General features: G+C 44.2%; 1 pseudogene; it reads left to right on the plus strand.

Annotated features, from left to right (window-relative positions):
• The first annotated feature begins 2,273 nt into the window (after nt 1-2,273).
• On the plus strand, nt 2,274-2,629 carry LOC125547762 (annotated as a pseudogene).
• The last annotated feature ends 21,428 nt before the right edge of the window (nt 2,630-24,057 follow it).

Raw genomic sequence — 24,057 nt, forward strand, 5'->3', positions numbered from 1 at the left:
TCCGGGCTCGCTAGCAAACTTGGTCGGTCCGGATTGGAAAAGTAGGCCCGCTCAGCACCTCGGTCCGGTCCGCATTTTAACCGAGCCGCTCGGTCGGACCGAGAACTGCCGCCGGCGACGTGGGCGCTGCCTCGAGGTGAGCATCCTGGCTCGCTTTAACCAGTCGAGCCTCTCGTTCGCCTGTTCGATCTCTGCATCACTGCATGCACCGCGGCTACACATACATGGTGTTCTAGTTCGCCGAGAACAGCCCGTTCAACGAGTGGCTCCACGTCCATGGAGGCGAGATGATGGGATGGATGACCCAGCACGTAGTCGGCATCTGCACAGGCACGCACGGCGAGCGGCGGCACATACTCACGCACGCCATATGTCGTTCCTGCGGTGACCGCGGTGTCAGTTAAAAGTTGTTGTCAAACATTCAGTTTCGTCAGGCGTAATTGTACTGTTAAAAGTTCAGCTTCGTCAGTTGGAATTTTCTTCAGTTTGTGACTTGGTCAGTTGGTCTTAGGTTGTTAGCGCAGCCCGTCGCTTTAATCGGATCTTAGGATGGCACGATACTAAAACGATCCTAGCGACGATGCATGGTAGCGGGCAAGGAACGCTGGGATGGCAGAAACAGCAAGGCCCGCACACAGAAAATTGTGGGTGTTTTCCTTTCCTTTTATTCCGTCTAACAGATAACAGAAACCGCAAAAGAAGCGAGGTTCGATCCGTTAATTAAGGCGTCATCCCACGACTATCTCCACGTCAAAATTGATCCACTAATCACGGCAATGCCACCACACACGAAATCGTGGGCTCATGGACGCGCTAAAATACTTGCATGTAACGGAAAAGCTGCAGCAACAAACATGAGCGGCTAACAGATGCGCCCTGGCCGGCGCCACCGCGTCTCGTCGTCGCCGATCTCGACCATGAAGTTGTCTTCATCATGTCCAGGAGCTCGCCGGAGTCGTCTGTCGCCGCTGCCGTGGTCACCACGTCGCCGCCGCCGCCGCCATGGGCGGTCCTCTCGGTCCGGCCCGAGCTTTACCTCCGCCGGTCCGGTGCAGGAAAAGGAGACCGCCGCGCTGCTCGGTCCGGTCCGGTTCGGTCCGCCGCCGGCCGGTCCAAACGGCGGCTCGGTCAGGGACCGGACCGGCCCGGACCGTGTCCACCCTGATATATAGTATATGGCGCGTCAGTTTAGCACAGCATGCACACCAGCCAGGCGGCCACCAGTTACCCAGGTAGGCGAACGCCTCGCTGGTGCCACCAGGAAGAACTGGGGCAAGATCCCGAATGCTCTGAATGTCTGCGTTTTTTCTTCATGAGAGTGAAGACTGTCAGTTCAGAAAATTCAGTTTCACCACCTTTAGAAAATTCAGTTCGTCTGTTTTGTCAATGTTTCAGCTGTCAGTTAATTTCTGGTGCACGTGGGCGCTCACGCATGTCGTCCACTTTGTCAATTCACTCACGCACGTAGTGTTGAGTTAAACTCTGTCCTACTGAACCTGTCACTTAGGGCATGTACGATGGTTGATAAGACAATCTTATCTTAAGTCTTGCATGTAATTTAGAGATGACAAAAAAATATGTCTACAATGGGTTATATTTTAGTCTTATCTTCAATAACTAGCAATTCCTTAAAATATGGTGAGACAAATTGTGCTAAGAGATCATCTCTTGTCTTATCTTAAATAAGAGAACACAAGCCTTTTCTTAGGAGTTCTCTCTCCTACATCTCATCATTTATCCTATGTGGCACTCCTAAGACAGCACCATTGTACATGCCCTTAGTTTGTTCAGTGCGAGAAGCACGCTAGTCCGTGTTGCCGCTGAATAGGCAGTGGTGTTTAACCACGGAGAGATTGACCACGATGTGTCTGTGCGATGGCACAGTTATATCGAGTCGAGGGTGATCAGTTTGATACGAGCTGAATAAAAGGAAGCAGAACATACGCAGACAGTTGTGCGTCGCAGAATCCTCTCCACATACTTAATGCGTTCGTGCGTGTCTTCTTTCTCTTTTAATTTCTCGCGTGACCTCCTGTGTGTGGAGATTCAGTGATTGATCTAACACGTGGCCCACCTCGCTGCTGCATGCGCACACATCAACGCCGATGGCTGGCCGGTCCATTCGGTCTGGCCCAGGCTTCGCCGTGGCCTGTCCGGTCCCTAAAAGTAGGACCGCTATGTTGCTCGGTCCGGTCCAGTCCGGACCGCGGGCGGCCGTTCCAAACGACGGCTCGGTCAGGGACCGGACCGGACCGTGTCCATCCTGAGTCGAGATGGCTCGCACTGCCTCTACTAAGCTCGTGCTGGTCGCCCTGGTGGCGGGCTGGCGGCACTCCTCCTTGTTGCCTCCGATGCGGCAATCTCGTGCAGCCAGGTGAACTCCGCCCTTGGGCCCTGCATTTCCTATGCACGCGGCAGCAGCGCCAGCCCGTCTGCGGCCTGCTGCAGCGGCGTTAGGAGATTGTCCAGCTCAGTGCAGACCGCCGCTGACAAGAAAGCGGCGTGCCAGTGCATCAAGAGTGCTGCCGGTGGGCTCAACGAAGGCAAGGCCACAGACATCCCCTCCAAGTGCCGGGTCAGCGTCCCCTACAACATCAGCTCAACTGTCAACTGCGATAACATCCAGTAATCGATTGCTTGCTGCCATCATCGCCGATTATAGCTCCACCGATCCATGCTGAGTACATTCAGGTTACCAATATACTACATATACATGAATAAATGCTCTGATCTGATCTCCATATGAGAGAGAGGACTACGTACGTGGAGGCAACTCTGCATGGCCGGCCACTGTAGTATCGATGTTTGGTTGTTCCTTCGCTCCCTTTGAGAAAATAAAGGAGTATGTTTTACCATGTACCATGTGTACTTTTGATATACTAGCAAAGAGGCCCGTGCGTTGCACCGGGAGAAAAAAAACTTACACTCTCTAACCCAATGCGTCACAACTACATTCACTGCATCACTGAGATATACTGACTTCCCCTCTCTATCAACGAGACAATCCTAGTAGCTTCAGTCATGTAATGTATGAACTGCTGCACTTAAATCATAAAAGCATGGAACAACTGACTCGATGCATTAGATTTGTGTTGGTGTCCATTGCAATCTCTCTCTCTTTTTTTTACATAGACATGTGCATCCCATCAGACATAGACCAACGGAAGAAAAAGAAAAAAGAGCCATAATTACATATCATTGCTTATAAATGACATGTTAATTGTCAAATTACCTTCTTAAATAATTCATCAAGTGTAATGAGCCATTAACTTCATCAGTGGATATATTATTAATAGCCTAATATCATGAGGATCATACATGTATGTACACAAACTAAACAAATTGATGAAGAAGTTGAGGTTTAATTGGTAAGTTAACAGGTAAATACAAATTGTCTTTTGACCTTGCTTGCACGCTAGACCTATAAGCTTAGACCAACTCCAACTGCTCCTCTATCTATAAAATACCGCAGTTCTTGTAAAGTGTCCATAACTTCAGAGGATCAAGTAAAATAACCGCAGTTTACGAGAAGGATGGCATACAGAGAGCTTGCACGCCGTAAGCTATATGTCACTGTGATGAGATAACACCATCTTGCCGCCAAAAAAAACACCATCATGTGAGTGCATAGCAAGCTCTAAAAATGATTCATCTTTTAACATCAAAGCTGCGCAAGGGTAGCTATGCAAAAATAATTCTGAATGTGATGCGGATGAGGTGACCGTGTTGCTTAACTGAGAACAGGGCCGTCCCACAGATATATGGGGCCCCGGGGCAAGACAAAAACAAGGGGCCCTTATTGAAACACAAAAGCTCAATTTTTCTTTTCAGAATTAATGTAAATATCCAGTACATAGCATAGATTGATTATCTTTGGACTCTTAGACTGGCAGTATCACTATTTATCGATCAACTGAAGTGCATCGGGATAGTAATGAAACAATACAGCTCTACAAAAGCTTGATTTCCTAATTGTCAATAGAGACATCAATTTTTCTGCACAACAAATGTCCTTGTAAAAACTGGTTGCTACTTACATTTGTGTTACCATGATATATATAATTAATTGGATAACTTACATCTGTTCTGGATCCTCCCCCAACCTGCAATGTTTCTTTACTCCAAAAATTCTTCACCCAAATAATAATTCACCTCTTCCAAACTATCCTGCATAAGGCATAGCAAAGCAAACTGAGTACTCTAGAAGAGTTCTAGTTTTGAAAAACTTAACAGTAATTGATCCCTTTTGAGATTCCACTACTAGACAGATAATTTCTTGAAGACATGTCACTGAACAAGCTGCATAAAACCGGTTAATAAAGGGATCAAAAGCACCTGGATATTGATTGATGTGGATGTAGATGGCTTGATCCGTATGCCGCGGTAGTTAGCACGAACGGGCAGGGCGTTGAGAAAGGTAGGGGAGCTGATTGGGGAATGATTTGCGCCGTAGCTTCCTTTAATGGCCGGCCATGACATCAGAATCGGAGAGGCATCGGAGGGGCGGCGCTGAGTCTGGGATTTGGCAAAGCAGAGGAGTCGCCGGTCTGGGGTCCCGTGCTAACAGATTGATTATCGATCAATTCCTTCGTAAGGTTTGCCTAGTGGGCTTTTTCTTGCATGGTTCGACGTTTTGTTTTTCGTGTATTTTCTTTGGGCTCTATGGAGGTATACTACTACCTGGGCCGGGGCCCCTGCCTCCTCGGGGCCCAGGGCGGACGCCCCGTTTGCCCGGCCTATGGGTCGGGCCTGACTGAGAACAGACATGATGATTGTATCGGCTCTCCATATAGCTGTCCGGCGAAAGTTGTTGCGGATGCTTATGCAAACTTGCCTTGTGCTCATGTATCGTTGGTCAGGGCATCTCCAGCCGTTGGCCCCCCCTAGGACGCATAAAAATCGCCCCCTGGGGGCGAGCCGGCGATACAATCGGCGCTGGGGGCGGTTTTGCGCCCAATCGTTGCCCCCAGCTCGTCCCCAGGCACTGAAATTGGCCCACTTTGCAGCCCAATTTCGGCGAATAAAGGGCCCATATGGGCGAGAATAGGCCCATATTCGGCGTGGTTTCGCCGTGTCTCGGCGTTCAATTATCAACACAATTATTTCTTATCACATATTTCATCACAGAAAAATCAAATACTTCAACAAAATAGTACAACAACAAATAGTTCAATACAAATTATATAGTTCAACAAATAAAAACTCGTATTTCATCACACGGCGTCCCCCTTGAGCCTCCATTGGTGCTCAATCAGATCTTTCTGCAGTTGATGATGCACTTGTGGGTCTCGGATCTCCTGACGCATACTGAGATAGGCAGTCCAAGTTCCCGGTAGCTGGTGATCAACTTCGGCTAGAGGACCCTGCCTGTATTATGGTTCAGTGTCAAACACTGGGTCTTCTTGCTCGCTCTCGATGATCATGTTGTGCAAGATGACACAGCAAGTCATAATCTCCCACATTTGATCTTTGGACCAGGTCTGAGCAGGGTACCGAACAACAGCAAATCGAGATTGGAGCACACCAAATGCCCGCTCGACATCCTTCCTGCAAGCCTCCTGAAACTTCACAAACTAGGCGTTCTTGCCTCCTGCCACAGGGTTTGAGATCGTCTTCACAAATGTCGACCATCTCGGATAGATGCCGTCAGCTAGATAGTACCCCTTGTTGTATTGGTGCCCATTGATCTCGAAGTTCACCGGAGGAGAATGGCCCTCAACGAGCTTGGAAAAAACAGGAGAGCACTGCAGCACGTTGATGTCATTGTGAGTTCCTGGCATACCAAAGAAGGAGTGCCAAATCCAGAGGTCCTATGTGGCTACCGCCTCAAGCACCACACTGCAACCGCCTTTGGCGCCTTTGTACATCCCCTGCCAACCAAATGGGCAATTCTTCCATTTCCAATGCATGCAGTCGATGCTTCCAAACATCCCAGGAAATCCTCTTGCTGCATTCTGGGCTAGGATCCGAGCAGTGTCTTCCGCATTGGCTGTTCTCAAGTATTGTGGCCCAAACATTGCCACCACTGCCCGACAGAACTTGTAGAAACACTCTATGCTGGTGGACTCGGCCATGCGCTCATAGTCGTCGAGTGAATCACTGGGAGCTCCATATCCATATGCAAGCATCCTCATCGCTGTCGTGCACTTCTGGATGGAGGTAAATCCAAGAGCGCCAGTGCAATCCATCTTGCATTTGAAGTAGTTTTCAAACTCCCGGATGGAATTCACAATCCTGAGGAAGAGCTTTCGGCTCATCCGATAATGGCGCCGAAATGTTCTCTCGCCATGAAGTGGAGCATCGGCGAAGTAGTCGGAGTAGAGCATGCAGTAGCCTTGGAGACGATGCCGGTTCTTTGCTTTCATCCGTCCCGGCGCCGAGCCACCTCGCCGCGGCTTTTCATTGCTCGCCAGCAGCTGGGCGAGGGCGGCGAGCACCATGAGATGCTCTTCTTCCTGGACGTCGGCTGCGGCTTCCTCCTCCAGCAGCGCGGCGAGCTCTTCCTCCTCATCCGAGTCCATCGCCGAGGCAGGCAAAACGCCGAACACCTTGCGCTCGGTGGGCGTGTATCCGCCGTTAAACGGCGCCTCCGCGGCCGGAAACGGCGGCCGGAAACGCCCAGCTGCTGTGGGAGGGGCTGCCGCGGTGAAGCGCTGCTATTTTCCAGCGGGGAATGGCTATCTAGCGGAGTAGGGCGGCGGCCGTCGCCGGGATATAGCTAGTGGTGGCCGAGGGCGTGGGGGGTGGGAGGCGAGCCGGGGGAAGAAAACCTTGACTTTTCTTCTGTCGGTGTGGGCCAGGCGTGCTTTTCCATAGCGCCGGAGCCCCCAACTGCTCCCCAGCGCGCCGGGTTCGGCCTGTGACCGCCGGGCGGAAAACAGATCCGAACCGGCGATTTTCGGCTTCGTGGGGGCGTGATTGGGCCGTTTTTTCGGCGCCAGCGCCGAAAAAGTGGCCTGAAGGGCCCTGTTGGGGACGCGGCTGGAGATGCCCTCACCCAAGGTAGCTTGACAGGCCAGATTCCTACTACACCGAGTAGCGAACTATTAAAAAGAATACTGAATTGCGAAACAAGCCACCGAGCTGGACCGAGCGAAAACAGGCTTGGCTCGTTCGCAAAACGGGACGATATTTCCAGCTCGCCTCGGCCTATTACCTTGTCGGGCCGAGCCAGACTGAGTTTCGGGCTGAGCCAGAAAGCCCGTTCGGACGTCCAGCCCTAGCCCCCATTTCGTCCTCCCATCGCGAGTTAGCCTCCCAGTACCGTCCTCGATCCTGGGCGTTGGCCACTTCGAAATCGGGTTGAAAATTGAAAGCCCAGGTCCCTCCCCGGCCGTCAGCGTAGGCCGCGGATCCGGTAGTGTGAGCGGTGCTAGTTACCAACTCGGAGGAGCGGGGATTGTCTCGCCAGCATCTCGCCAACCCCGACGTCCTCCACCCGTCTGAATAGCCAGTCGACCTTCATGGCACGTCGTGGACCCGAACATCTTCGTTTAACTTCAGGCTCGATGTAGGTCGCACGTAGCTTATAAACGAGTACTTTCCATCGGAGTCATGGGCGTAGGTACCAAGCTGGCTTTATTCTCATCATGTAGTATCCGGCTAGACAGCAAGCAGCCACTGTGATGTATTGATCCTAACTTGGAGTTGCACGTATGAGGCTAGCTTTCACAACGACCGGCCGGCCGATCAAGTACGTACTCGCATATGTATGGAAGTTGCCGGTTCTGACGCACACATGCGAGAACGAGAGGTCGAGATATTGCAACGGGAACGTGTCGTTCCTGTAACTTTATTGTTTTTTATCAGGATACAAATTACATGGCATTATGGTTTTTAAAGAAGACAAATCTAACTACTACAACCCCTATTCGGTGATTGCACCTAGTCCGAGCCGGCTAGGAATCACAAACATGATTAGCTCTAACATCCTCCACCTTCCTACACGGCCAGTCAACCTTTGTTCGGCCAGCCGATACTACTTTAAAATCTACTTCCTTTCGTTATCTATAGAAGATCTGCTTTCAAATCTCGGCCATCAATCTTTATGACCAAGCAAAATCAACGAATATAAAGGGATGACGTATGGAGAAATATGAAAGCCTCCGTCCTTTATTATTAAGTAAAGAGGTAAAGATGAAGATAAAGGTTGATCATATATTCTGCTCTAATAGCGTGCGTCGTTATTACATGTGCATAACTGGGAAAACATTTCATTAATTCCATTTTCTTTGTCCAACCAACAAAACGTAGGAATGGACTCCACCCAACTCACTAGAACGCAACCATGACTTTGCACTCTCTATTTGGTTCCTCAAACAAATCCTAAAGCCTTGAGAGATAGGGATGAAGGTCACACAGACATTTAGTGGATGCGACCACAAATAAGAAGTCCTACTGGTTTAATTGTAAGAAGTCAGAGTATTTGGGGAAATCCCTTGGAGCACATGGGTGCTGCTACCCTGAGAAACAAAAAATAATCTCATAATTATCGAAAAAGTCAGAAAATCACAAAACATTTTGGATACAAACTTTTTTGTATCAGCTCTGTATAATAATTGGATGTCAAAAACTAAAAGCTCAGTATAATGACTGAACGAAAATGTCCTTCATTGAAAAATGTTGTGCTGATAGAGACGAACACTACTAGAAAAAGGGTTATAGATAGGATTGACACTAATGGCGCATCAGGAAAGTAGTGAGCCACTACTATATACTAATGGCGCACCTGTTGGTGATGCGCCATTAGTGTGGAAGACACTAATGGCGCACCAGACAAAAGGTGCACCACTAGTGATATTTTTTTCATTTTTACATACATACTAATGGCGCATCCGACCGAAGTGCGCCATTACTAATTCTAACTAGTAATGGCGCACCGGACAAGGAGTGCGCCAGTATTGAATTTTTTTTATTCTCTTTTTTGCAAAACAACTAATGGCGCACCGTGTCACAGTGCGCCATTACTAGTTTAAACTAGTAATGGCGCACTACTACGCGGTGCGCCATTAGTATATATATATTTTTCACTACTACACGACTATCTCGGTTACGGTTATCTCGCGGGGCAGGTAGTCCACGGATTTTCTGAATGCGTAAGGTGCATGAATGACACAACGTATCGCCAGCTAGATAGAGATCCCGGGTCTTCGAAAACCGTGTTCATGGGACATCGACGTCCCCCTCGCCGCCGACGATCAACCGCACTCTCCCCCACTCCACCGGTCGCCGCCGCCGACCACCGGCCCGCACCCTCCCCCACTCCACCGTCACCGACGACCCACCGCACCCTCCACTCCACCTTTTTCATATTCATAAATATTTTTAAATAACAAATCTGAACATATTTTTAAAAAAAATTATTACTGTTCTTATAAAAAATATTACTGTTATGATTTAAACAAGTTTGAACATATTTAAACACAAATAAATATCAAACAACATTTTAAATGCACTACTACACGACTATCTCGGTTATGGTTATCTCGCGGGGCAGGTAGTCTACGGATTTTCTGGATGCGTAGGGTGCATGGATGACACAACGTATCGCCAGTTAGATAGAGATCCCGGGTCTTCGAAAACTGTGTTCATGGGACATCGACGTCCCCCTCGCCGCCGACGATCAACCGCACCCTCCCCGCTCCACCGCTGCCGACGATCAACCGCACCCTCCCCCGCTCCACCGGCCGCCGCCGCCGACCCCCGGCCCGCACCCTCCCCCACTCCATCATCGCCGATGACCCACCGCACCCTCCACTCCACCTTTTTCATATTCATAAATATTTTCAAATAACAAATTTGAACATATTTTTTTTAAAAAATATTACTGTTTTTATAAAAAAATATTACTGTTATGATTTAAACAAGTTTGAACATATTTAAACACAAATAAATATCAAACAACATTTTAAATGCATAAAAATAAAAATTGGGGAGCCTGGGAATCGAACCCAGGACCTCCAGTGTGTGTGCTGCGTGCTGACTAGTCGAGCTAGTGGGCGGGTTCTGATGTAGATTGGGTTAGGTGGAATATAACCTGAGGGCTCGAACTGTAATAAAAAAACATTCTAATGGCACACCGCTGCTGGGTGCGCCATTAGTAAGCTTCCCCCCCACTCCACCCATTCCCCTCCCTCCCTTCCTCCCCACTCGACCTAATTTGCCCCCTCCGCCCCAACCGTACGCTGCCGCCACGCCTGCACGCCCCCTCCGTCCCCTGCCGCCGCCGCCCCGACCCCCGCCCACGCGCCCCCACGCCCCCCACCACTTTAGCTCCCCCGCGCCCGCCCCCGCGCCCCCACCACTGCAACTCCCCCGCGCCACCGCCCCCACGCCCCCAAGCCCCCACCACTGTAGCTCCCCCGCGCCGCCGCCCCCGCGCCCCGAGCCGGTGGAGGAGGACCAGGAGGAGGACGAGGAGAAGGAGAAGACGACGACCGCCAGCTCAGCCAGGCCACGCGATGTCGCCGTCCGCGCGTTGCTCTGCCCTACCTCAGCTCAGCCAGGCCAGCGTCGTGTACTCCCTCGACTGCAGGTGAGCCCCTCCCCTCCACTTCCTTCTTCTTGTTCTTCCTCTTTCCCTCAACCTCTGCTCCGAGTCTCGACCACTTTGCAGGGCCCGTCCATCTCCGGCGAGCTCACCACACCGCGCGAGCTCAACGACCGCTGTGCAGGGCACCACCACGCAGGTGACAGTTAGGTACAATTACAGAAAATGGCTTGTAAATAGGGTTAGGGTTTGGGAGTGGAGACCATGGCCATGGCTTGTAAATTGTTGTTGATTCTCAAGTAAATTTTTCTGTTAGGTATAGTTAGGTACAGTTACAGAAAAATTGACACGGAAAGGTTGTGTCATGCATCACAGGATTTGTAGGAGTTCTTGGAGCCACAAAAATAACTTTAGAACCCAGAGAGGCCTCAGACCAGCATCATAGGCAATAAGATCAGGCAACATCTGTTCTTATTAGTTTAATAGAAGAGAGAGGGATAGAAAATAGACAAGAAAGCAGAATATAGCCAAGACAAGTAGCCTCTATTCTTAAGCAGAGTATAAGGATAGCATAGAAGAAATAGACAGGGTAGCACCCAACTGAACATCTGCTTCTGCAGAACACTGCACTCCACTTACACATGGTATTTTTATGCAAATAGGACACCACACCCACAAGCACTTGGGCTAGTATCATTAGCAGTGCTACTGTAAGTATATATAACATCAGTAACATGTAACAACAAGTATAAGTAGCTATTACCCAAAGGTCAGCCAGACCAATGGGAATAGACAGAATTAAGTAACCAACTCCAGGAACTAGATTAGCATATTCAGTTAACTGAATCCAAACACCCTTTTTATCCATCAGTTTATGCTGTACTATAGTCAAGATGATCTGATTGTCTGTAGTTCTCATCTCACAGCCATTCTGAAGCACTCGAACCGCGATGTCTTGAAATATCCCACCAAAATTTGTTTAAAAAAATGTTTGTTTGCACCTCATCTACTGCTTGCTTCATATTAAGCCTGAAACATCACACCTGCTTAGCATATGATGGGGTCCAAAATCTGTATAACAGTTTAATTTTTTTGCATGGAAAGGTTCACCCAAATTGCCATTAAGAGAAACCAGAGCTCGCTACAAAGTCTCGAATACTAATCTTTATAACTATGTGCTTTCTTTTCTATATTTTCTGATAGGTGGCACATATGTTTCTGATGCCATATTTGTTGGTTTTTTCTGGAGGGTGATGATGTCATGTCTCTACAGTAGATTAAAATAAATGGAAGTTTAAAAATATGAGAGAAGTCGTCTTGACTAATTACATGTTTATGTAAAAAAGAATAGCAGGGATATTTTACAACTCCTGTGTGTGTAGTTTCTTGTTTTTACTGTAGTTGTGGCTGCTTTCTTCTTGTATCATAAAAATATCCCTGTTGCTGTATTTGTGATGATGTTGTACTTGTGATGATGCTACTTGTGATCTTCTGAAATGACCCATTGGCGACTTCATTACGCGGGGATAATGATTTTGCAGGTACCCCGAGAGGCCCTTGAGTTTGCCGGAATGTCGATTAACTTCCATTCCGGCAAATTCGGGTACTCCATATGTCCTATTTTCAGCAAAGGCCATGCTGAAATTTTCCGTGAATTTTAGCATGACTTTGCTAAAAATAGGACATATGGGGTACTTGCGACTAATGCCTGTTATCATGCATGTTGTATGATCTGTTGTAAGGGTACTAATTGGTCTCTTGTGCTGCTTATCAGAGATGGCGGGAAGCAGCCACCACCGCTCTGCGACACCGCAGTATGAGTTGGATGCTTCCGAGTTCTTCACTATCATACTTGGGACTTCAATATCATCCATGACGCGGGTATATAAAATGAGAGATCTCCCCTTCACCCATCTCATTATGATATCTGTTGTTTGCTACATCACTCATTGTCCCAAACTGCAGAGGCTGCTTGACATTTTTATGAACATCCTGATGGGTGAAGATCCGCCAAATAATGTGAAGCTGCGACAGGCCGACAACGGGTTTCGCAGGCAGTGGGATGTGGAGTTGGTGATCAAGGAGGGCCACATGTACTTGTCTCGTGGGTGGGAGAAGTTCTACCGTGCCTACGACCTGCGGCTGGGGTACTTCCTTCTCTTAAGGTACGAGGACGACGCCACCATGCTCATCGTGAAGGTGTTCAACGCGACTATGTGTCGCATGCGCTACGCTGACAATGATGATGCCGGTACGTTCTGCCTCTTCTTATTCCTCTACATTTGGCTTTGTCTCACATCGATTGTTAACAGCCATTGTTGCATTTGGACAGGTAATGGGAGCAGCAGCAGCGACACTGGCTACAGCCAAAGCAGCAACGACTATGGCTGTAGCGAAAGCAGCAGCGATTCTGGCTGTAGCGAAAGCAGCAGCGATTCTGGCAGCAACATAGACAACAAGAAGGATGATCCGGACGGGAGTGCGGGAGAAGAGGAGCAGAGTGGGGATGAGGAGCTGCAGGATGACGATGGGCATCAGGCTGAGGATGACCTAGCGCTGGTGGTGGCTGACCAAGGGCAAGAGATGGTGGTGGCTGACCATGGGCAAGAGATGGTGGTGGCTGACCATGGGCAAGAGATGGAGGTGGCTGAGGATGACCTAGCGATGGTCGTGCCTGAAGGTGGCCTCGCCATGGTGGTGGTGCCTGACAATGACCACGCACCGGTGGTGGCGCCGGCGATCCCACAGCTGGGCGACATGACCACGCCAATTGAGGTAGAAGACTACATCCCACTGCCTCCATCGCCTCGCCGCTATTGGCGCATCAGGCTAAGGAAGGAGAAGGAGAAGAACAATGCATGAGAACTGAACTTTGTCAGGTATGTCAGATATGTATATACTTAGTTACCTACGTTATCTCTAATATGCTTAGTTTCCTATAGGTTAGCTTCATTTTACCTAAGTTGGCTCTAATATGCTAACTTAGAGCTTATATGCTTAGTTTCCTATAGGTTAGCTCCAAAATAACTTATGTTAGCACAAAATGATCAAGTTTACATAATAAGCTTATAGTCATTTTCTTATTCTTCTTCTTTTCCAAAATGACATAGGTTAGCTTCATTTTACCTAAGTTGGCTCTAATATACTAACATAGAGCTTATATGCTTAGTTTCCTATAGGTTAGCTCAAAAATAACTTATGTTAGAACAAAATGATCAAGTTTACATAATGAGCTTATAGTCTTCTTCTTATTCTTCTTCTTTTCCAAAATTCTTCTTATTCTTCTTCTAGTGTTCTTCTTCTTCTAATATTCTTCTAGTCTTCTTCTTTTTCTTCTTCTAACTTCTTGTTTATCATTTTGCAGATTTGATTTAATTCACGGAAGCTTGCATGGATGGAGTGCTTCTTTTCCATTTGTGTTTTTATTTTGTATCAATGTGAAACTTTTGTGAATTGATGGATAACGGTGTTGGATGAACAATGTAACTTTTGTAATATGTAACGATGGAACTATGTGTTGGCTATGTATGTATATATGATGGAACTTGTGTGTTGGCTATGTATGTATATATGATGGAACTTGTGTGTTGGCTATGATTGTTATATGGATGCTTGTTGTATATATATGTGTTGGATATCTCATAGGTGAAATAGTGACCTGAGATTAAGAAAAAAAATTTAAAAAATTGTTACTAATGGCGCACTACCATGTGGTGCGCCATTAGTATAGCAGACACTAGTGGCGCACCGTGGGCAAAACTAATGGCGCACTGCCTGGTGCGCCATTAGCATACCAGATACTAATGGCGCACCAGTGGTGCGCCATTAGTAAAAAAGTCTAGTGGCGTGATACTAATGGCGCACCGGTGGTGCGCCATTACTAGGCAAAACCGGTGTGCCATTAGTAGGCCTTTTCCTAGTAGTGGAAGGTCAGCCACTTAACAGTATCATGTAATTGAGTTATTAGTAATAAGACTCTTTCCATTTAGGTAGAAATTCAAAATACAAATTGGTACCTGAATTTAGTTAACTTTCCAACTTCGGTAACAAAGATGACCATACATTTTATTGAAGTATAAATATACATAAGTATGTTTTTACACATGTAACTTCACTAACAATGTGCCCTAAATATAGTATTATCACAGAGATGATCTCAGTACTAAAAATTAAAACGTGGTGTCAGCTCACTGGAGTTAGAGCGTATGGGGGCGCGACCACAAGCCATGCTTCTAGTCTCGACGTAGGCACCACGCCATTTCCTTGCACAATGTTGTCTTTATACTAGTTGTTTCTGCCTTCTTACCATCACACCTCCATCTCAAACCAAGGAAATAGGCGAGGCTTATAGGATAGGACCTATCAGAAACTGCATGGCGTGACAACTATGCGCAAAATAGAGGTGCCCTCAGTATTGAAAAGTTCCCCATGTGAAAGTGCAACTATCCCTAGGTGGTTTTGGTAATTCCTAACAACATATAGCTCATTGAGCTAACATTATTCCAAGATTAATATTTCAGGAAAATCTCAATGAATGGCATGGCATGGATGAGGAAAGTGGACCCCTCAAAATACTAATGACAAAAAGATTGGCTCAAGCTCAAAGCTCACGACTCTACATTTTATATTTTAGTGATCCAAGATAACATTGAGTCTGTAGGAAAAGCCAATACTATCAAGGAGGGATGAGGTTCTTGCTTCATAGTGCTTAGTGATATGCTCCAAAACCCTCAAATACCTTCCCACATCCACATATGACCTAAACCAAAAGTCAAACTCGGCCCCACCGATTCTTTCTATCCGGCGCCATCGAGTTCAGATGTCATAGCCACTTCCACAAACCCTAGGCAAATCAGTCTCACCGATAGGGATCTCTGTCACATCGAGATGGGGTTGTAATCTCTCTGTTTCCCTTCGTAACGTTTCGGTCCTACCGAGATGAGCGATCGGTCCCACCGAGATTGCAATGTAAACTCTCTGTTTCCCTTTTGTAACATTTCGGTCCCACCGAAATGAGCAAATCGGTCCTATCGAGTTTACCTGACCAACTCTCTGGTTAGCTTATTACCAAAATCAGTCCCACCGAGTTTGTGTAATAGGTAACCCGAGATTACGTTATGCCCTAACCCTAACCATATCGGTCCTACCGAGTTGCATCTCAGTCCCACCGAAAATCCTAACGGTCACTAGGTTTGCTAAATCGGTCCGACCGAGTTTCTCAATTCGGTCTCACCGAGATTGGTAAATTGTGTGTAACGGTTAGTTTTTGTGTGGAGGCTATATATACCCCTCCACCCACTCTTCATTTGTGGAGAGAGCCATCAGAACATACCTACACTTCCGATACACATTTTCTGAGAGATAACCACCTACTCATGTGTTGAGGCCAAGATATTCCATTCCCACCATATGAATCTTGATCTCTAGCCTTCCCCAAGTTGCTTTCCACTCAAATCTTCTTTCCACCAAATCCATATCCTGTGAGAGAGAGTTGAGTGTTGGGGAGACTATCATTTGAAGCACAAGAGTAAGGCGTTCATCATCAACACATCATTTGTTACTTCTTGGAGAGTGGTGTCTCCTAGATTGGCTAGGTGTCACTTGGGAGCCTCCGACAAGATTGTGGAGTTTAACCAAGGAGTTTGTAAGGGCAAGGAGACCACTTCGTGAAGATCTATCGCTAGTGAGGCAAGTCCTTCGTGGGCGATGGCCATGATGGGATAGACAAGGTTGCTTCTTCGTGGACCCTTCGTGGGTGGAGCCCTCCATGGACTCGCGCAACCGTTACCCTTCGTGGGTTGAAGTCTCCATCAATGTGGATGTACGATAGCACCACCTATCGAAACCACGACAAAAACATCCATGTCTCCAATTGTGTTTGAATTCTCCAAAACCTTCCCTTTACGTTCTTGCAAGTTGCATGCTTTACTTTCCGCTGCTCATAGACCCTTTGCATGCTTGCTTGAATCGTGTTAAGATTGCTTGACTTGTGCTAAGATAGCTAAAATCTACCAAAGACTAAAATTGGGAAAAGGATAGATTTTTAATTGGTCAAGTAGTCTAATGACCCCCCCTCTAGACATACTTTCGATCCTACGAATCTTGTGGATCGAGACTATAGAAAGATGCATCAAGGCTATAGATTTCAACATCACGTACTGGTATTGTGGAGACTAGGAAAGGTTAAGTTTTTTAACTCCTCGTAGTAGCATACAAGTTGTGCGGTTTGTATGGAAAGAGAGCCCAGAGAAGTGAAGTCACATGTTTTAAGGACTTGGGCCATGATACGCCTCCAACGTATCTATAAGTTTTGATTGTTCCATGCTATTATATTATCTGTTTCAGATGTTTTCTATGCACTTATATTCTATTTTATATTATTTTTGGGACTAACCTATTAACCTAGAGTCCAGTGTCAGTTCCTATTTTTTCCTTATTTTTGAGTTTCGCAGAAAAGAAATACCAAATGGAGTCCAAACAGAATAAAACCTTCGCGATGATTTTTCTTGGACCAGGAGACAACGCGGAGACTTGGAGATGAAGTCAGAGGAGCCACGAGGCGTCCACTAGGACGGAGGGCGCGCCCAGGGTGATAGGGCGCACCTCCCACCCTTATGGGCCCCTCATGCACTTCCTGACCTAATTCTTTAGCCTATATATACCCATATATCCCCAAACCAACAGAGGCATCCACGAAAACACTTTTCCACCGCCACAACCTTCTATACCTGTGAGATACCATCTAGGGGCCTATTCCGACGTCTTGCCGGAGGGGTATTCCATCACGGAGGGCTTCTACATCAAATCTATTGCCCTTCCGGTGAAGCGTGAGTAGTTTACCACAAACCTACAAGTCCATAGCTAGTAGCTAGATGGCCTCTTCTCTCTCTTTGATTCTCAATACCATGTTCTCATCGATGTTCTTGGGGATTTATTGGATGTAATACTTTTTTGCGGTGTGTTGGCCAAGATCCGATGAATTGAGATTTATGATCAGCTTATCTATGAATATTATTTGAATCTTCTCTGAATTCTTTTATGCATGATTTGATATCTTTGTAATTCTCTTCGAACTATCGGTTTGGTTTGGCCAACTAGATTGGTTTTTCTTGCAATGGGAGAAGTGCTTAGCTTTGTGTTCAATCTTGCGGTGTCCTTTCCCAGTGACAGTAGGGGCAGCAAGGCACGTATTATATTGTTGCCGTCAAGGATAAAAATTCCTCTACATCATGTCATCTTGCTTAATGCGTTACTCCGTTCTATATGAACTTAGTACTCTAGATGCATACTGGATAGCGGTCGATGTGTGGAGTAATAGTAGTAGATGCAGAATCGTTTCGGTCTACTTGACATGGACGTGATGCCTCTATTCATGATCATTGCCTTAGATATCGTTATAACTTTGCGCTTTTCTATCAATTGCTCGACAGTAATTTGTTCACCCACCATATTATTGTCTATCTTGAGAGAAGCCTCCAGTGAAACCTATGGCCGCCGGGTATATTTTCCAACATACAAGTTCTATTTTCCATCATTTAATTTTCCAATCTACAATATTAGTTTCCGATTTACTATTTTGCAATCTTTTACTTTCCGATCTATAAACCAAAAATATTTACTTTACCATTTATCTATCTCTATCGGATCTCACTTTTGTATGTAACCAAGAAGGGATTGACAACCTCTTTATCGCGTCGGCTGCAAGTTGTTTGATTGTTTGTGTAGGTATTCAGTGACTTGTGTGTTGTCTCCTACTGGATTGGTACCTTGGTTCTCAAACTGAGGGAATTACTTATCTCTACTTCACTGCATGACCCTTTCCTCTTCAAGAGAAAAACCAACGCAAGCTCAAGAAGTAGCAGGAAGAATTTCTGGCGTTGTTGCCAGGGATATCTATGCCAAGTCAAGCCATACCAAGTACCCATCATAAACTCTCATCTCTTGCCTTACATTATTCGCCATTCGCGTCTCGTTTTCCTCTCCCCCACTTCTAAAATGATTTTCAAAAAGATTTGCCTTTTCTTCGCCCCTCTTCCGTTCGTCTTCTTCGCTTGCTTTTTGTGTGCTCATGTGTTGGATTGCTTGCTTTGTCACGATGGCTTAAGAGAATACCAAATTGTGTGACTTTTCTAACACCAATAACAATGATTTTATCAGTACTCTGATTGCTCCCGCTACTAATGCGGAATCTTGTGAAATTAGTGCCGCTTTGCCGAATCTTGTTACGAAAGATCAATTTTCCGGCCTTTCTAGTGAAGATGTGCATCCCATCTAAACAATTTCATTGATTTGTGTGATATGCAAAAGAAAAAAGATGTGGATAATGATATTGTTAAGTTGAAGCTATTTCCGTTCTCACTTCGAGGTCATGCTAAAACTTGGTTTTCATCTTTCCCTAAAAATAGTATTGGTTCGTAGAATAAGTGTAAAGATGCCTTTATTTTCAAGTATTTTCCTACCGCTAAGATCATCTCCCTTAGGAACGATATTATGAATTTTAAGCAACTTAATCATGAACATGTTGCACAATCTCAGGACATGATGAAATTGATGATACGAAATTGCCCTACTCATGGTTTCAATTTGTGGATGATTATACAACAAAATTATGCTGGATTGAATTTTGCTTCTAGAAATCTTTAGATTCGGTCGCGGGAGGTACTTATGGAAATTAATTTAGGAGAAGCTACTACAATCCTAGATAATATTATGGTTAATTATTCTCAATAGCATACCAAAAGATCTTCCACTAGTAAAAAGGTGCATGCGATTGAAGAGATTAATGATTTGAGTGGAAAGATGGATGAGCTCATGAAATTATTTGCTAGCAAGAGTGCTTCTATTGATCCGAATGATATTCCTTTGTCTACTCTAATTGAAAATAGTAATGAATCTATGGATGTGAATTTTGTTGGTAGGAAGAATTTTGGTAATAACGCAAATAGACTAATTTTAATACTAGGCCGTTACCTAGTAATGCCTCTGATAATTATGGTAAATTCTATAAAAATGCTTATGGAAATTATAATAATATGCCCTCTGATTTTGAGAATAGTGTGAAAGAATTTATGAGTTCGCAAAAGAATTTCAATGCTTTGATTAAAGAAAAATTGCTTAAGATTAATGATTTGGCTAGGAACGTGGATAGAATTTCTCTTGGTATTGATTCTTTGAAACATAGATCTATTCCACCCCAGCATGATATCAATGAGTCTCTCAAAGGTATGAGAATTTTCATTGATGAGTGCAAAGGAAAAACCGCAAAGATGCGTGCTAAAAAAGATTGGTTTGTAAAAACATGTTCTTCTAGTTTCCGTGAAAATAATGATGAATATCATAAAGTGATGGATGTGACTTCTATTGAATCTTTGTTTTCCAATATAATTCTTGATAAAGATGGCACTGGAGATGAGTCAACTTTAGAGAAAAGGCGTCCCAATGATTCGGAGTTTTTAGATCTTGGTACAAAATTTGATAAAAGTGGGATTGGAGAGGTCAAAACTTTAGGTAGCAATGAACCCACTCTTTTGGATTTCAAGGAATTTAATTATGATAATCGTTCCTTAATAGATTGTATTTCCTTGTTGCAATGCATGTTGAATTCTCCTCATGCTTATAATCAAAACAAAGCTTTTACGAAACATATCATTGATGCTTGATACGTCTCCAACGTATCTATAATTTTTTATTGTTCCATACTGTTATATTATCAATCTTGGATGTTTTATAATCGCTTTATAGTCATTTTATATTATCTTTTGGTACTAACCTATTGACATAGTGCCAAATGCCAGTTGCTGTTTTCTGCATGTTTTTTACATCGCAGGAAATCAATACCAATCGGAGTCCAAACGCAGCGAAACTTTTTGGAGTTTTTTTGGACCAGAAGAAATCCAGTGGGCCAGAGAAGCACCTGGGGGTGCTCTGAGGGGAGAACAACCCACCAGGGCGCGCCTGGGGGGCCAGGCATGCCCAGGTGGGTTGTGCCCACCTCGGGTGCCCCCTGAACCGCCTCTTTTCTTTATAAATACCCCAATATTCCAAAAACCCTAGGGGAGTCAACAAAAATAAATTTCATCCGCCGTAGAGTCCAGAACCACCAGATCCAATGTAGATACCATCATAGAGGGGTTCACCACTTCCATTGGTGCCTCTCCGACGATGTGTGAGTAGTTCTTTGTAGACCTACGGGTCCGTAGTTAGTAGCTAGATGACTTCCTCTCTCTGTTTTGATTATCAATACAATGGTCTCTTGGTGATCCATATGATGTAACTCTTTTTGCGGAGTGTTTGTTGGGATCGGCTGAACTTTGAGTTTATGGTCAGATCTATCTTTTTATCCATGAAAGTTATTTGAGTTTCTTTGATCTCTTATATGCATGATTGCTTATAGCATCGTATTTCTTCTCCGATATTTGGGTTTTGTTTGGCTAACTTGATCTATTTATCTTGCAATGGGAAGAGGTGCTTTGTACTGGGTTCGATCTTACGGTGCTTGATCCCAGTGACAGAAGGCGAACCAACACGTATTTATCGTTGCTACTACGGATAAAACGATGGGGTCTATTTCTACATAAATAGATCTTGTCTACATCATGTCATCGTTCTTATTGCATTACTCCATTTCCCCACACTAGATGCATGCTAGATAGCGGTCGATGTGTGGAGTAATAGTAGTAGATGCAGGCAAGAGTCAGTCTACTAATATTGGACATGATGCCTATATAATGATCATTGCCTGGATATCGTCATGATTATTTGAAGTTCTATCAATTGCCCAACAGTAATTAGTTTACCCACCATTTGCTATTTTTCTCGAGAGAAGCCACTAGTTGCAATTGATTTTCCTTTGCTTTTATTTTGAGATCTATTAAACCAAAAATACAGAAATACCTTATTGCAATTGATTTTCTTTGGCATCCGTTTGCCTATCAATATTTACTACTCTCTCACATCCGTTTGCCTATCTCAGGCGCCGCTACCCGAAAGGGATTGACAACTCCTTTTACACGCCGGGTTGCGAGTATTTGTTATTTGTGTGCAGGTGTTGTTTACGTTGTGTTGCTTGGTTCTCCTGCTGGTTCGATCACCTTGGTTTCATCACTGAGGCAAATACCTACCGCTGTTGTGCTGCATCATCCCTTCCTCTTTGGGGAAATACCGACATAGCTTCAAGCCGCCATCAAAAGGAATTTCTGGCGCCGCTGCCGGGGAGGATCTTCAACATATACCAGGTTCCTAATCACAAATCTCATCTTCTCACAATTTAAATTATTTTCCATTTGCCTCTCGTTTTCCTCTCCCCCACTTAACAAAAATTTGTTGTTTTATTCGCGTTCCTTTTCGTTCGCCGTTTTCTTGCCAGATCTGTTTTTGAGTGCAATCTTGTTTCATGGTCACAGTGACTAATGAGAACACAAAGTTTTGTGATTTCTCAAGTACCAACAACAATGATTTTATTGGCACTCCGATTGCTCCACCCGCCACTAGTGCAGAGTCTTGTGATATTAATACTACTTTGCTGAATCTTATTATCAAAGATCAATTTTCTGGTACTCCTAATGAGGATGTCGCGTCCCATCTTAATACCTTCGTGGAATTGTGCGATATGAAAAAGATAAATATGTGGACAATGATGTTGTGACGATGAAATTATTTCCATTTTCTTTGCGTGATTCTGCAAAAATTTGGTTATCTTCTTTGCCTCACAATAGTATCGATTCTTCGAATAACTGCAAAAATGCTTTTATCACTAAGTATTTTTCGCCGCAAAAATTATATCCCTTAGAACCCAGATCAAGAATTTCAAGCAACTTGAACACAATCTTGGGAAAGGATGAAAATAATGCTACGGAATTGCCCCACTCATGGATTAAATCTTTCGATGATCATACACATTTTTTTACATGGGATTGAATTTTGTTTCTCGTAAACTTTTAGATTCCGCCATGGGTGGTACTTTTATGGAAATTATTTTGGGTGAAGATACCAAATTGCTTGATAATATTTTGGAAAATTATTCACAATGTCATACCGAAAGAGCTCCTACTAGTAAAAAAGTTAATTCGGTTGAAGAAATTTCTTCTTTGAGTGAAAAAGTTGATGCTCTTATGAAATTTTTTGCTAGTAAAAGTGCTTCTATTGATTTCAATGATATGCCTTTGTCTACTTTGATTGAGAAAAATAGTGATGCCATAGATGTGAATTTTATCTCATGAAATAATTTCAACAACAATGCTTATAGAGGTAATTTTAATCCTAGGCTTTTTCCTAGTAATGTATGTAATAATTATGGTAATTCCTATGGAAATCAATCTTACAATAATAATAGGAATACCTCTGATCTTGAGAATAATATTAAATAATTTATCATCACGCAAAAAGCTTTCAACACTACTATAAAGGAAAAGTTGAATAAGATTGATGATTTGTCTAGAAGTGTTGATAGAATTTCTCATGATGTAGAAAATCTAAAGATAAAAATTTTTGTTCCTGAAGTTAAGGAATCAATTAAAGCTCTTTATGTTTCTATGGATGAAAGTAACAAAAGAACCACTATGCCTAGAGCTGGAAGATAATTTTTAGAAAAAGTGTTTTCTAGTGATTGCTTTCATAAAAATGATGTAGATATTAAAATGATTGGTGTTTATTCTATTGATTCCTTGTTTAGTAAAATTAAGATTGACGAAAAAGGGACTTGAGAAGAGTCAACTTTAGTTAGAAGGTGTCCTGATAATTCAGAGGGTGAAAATCTTGTTGAGAAAATTCATAGAAGTGGGTTTGAAGAGGTCAAGACTTTAACTAGTGATGTGCCCACGCTTTTGGATTAAAAAGACTTTAATTATGATAGTTTCTCTTTGATTGATTGTATTTCTTTGTTGCAATCGATGACAAATTCATCCCATGCTTATGAACAAAATAAAGCTTTTACTAAACATATTGTTAATGCTATGATGAAAGCTTTTGAAGAGCAGTTGGAATTAGAAGTTTCAATTCCAAGAAAATTACATGAAGAATTTGAACCTGCTATCAAAGTCAAAATTAAAAATTATGAGTGTTTTGCTTTATGTGACTTGGGTGCTAGTGTTTGTACAATTCGAAAATCTTTATGTGAGGTGATTGGTCTTACCGATATTGAAGAATGCTCTTTAAATTTGGACTTGGCTTATTCTACTATTCAAAAGCCTATGGGAAGAATTAATGATATTCTTGTTCTTGCAAATAGGAATTATGTGCCCACAGATTTATTGTTCTTGCTATTGATTGTAATCCGTCTTGTCCAATTATTCTTGGTAGACCGTTTTTACGCATTATCGGTGCCGTGATTGATATGAAAGAACGCAATATTAAGTTTCAATTTCCACTAAGGAAGGGAATGGAACACTTCCCAAGAACAAGAATTAGGCCTCCATATGAATCATTCATGAGGGCATCTTATGGATCTCGAACCAAAGATGAAAAAACATAGATCCTTGCTTTATGCCTAGCAAAGGGCGTAAAATGATAACGCTTGTTGGGAGGCAACCCCATGAATAAATTTTATTTTTTCTTTTTGCTTTATGTTCTTG

Source organism: Triticum urartu, chromosome 3 (assembly GCF_003073215.2).
Source record: "Triticum urartu cultivar G1812 chromosome 3, Tu2.1, whole genome shotgun sequence".
In the NCBI taxonomy this organism is placed as follows: domain Eukaryota; kingdom Viridiplantae; phylum Streptophyta; class Magnoliopsida; order Poales; family Poaceae; genus Triticum; species Triticum urartu.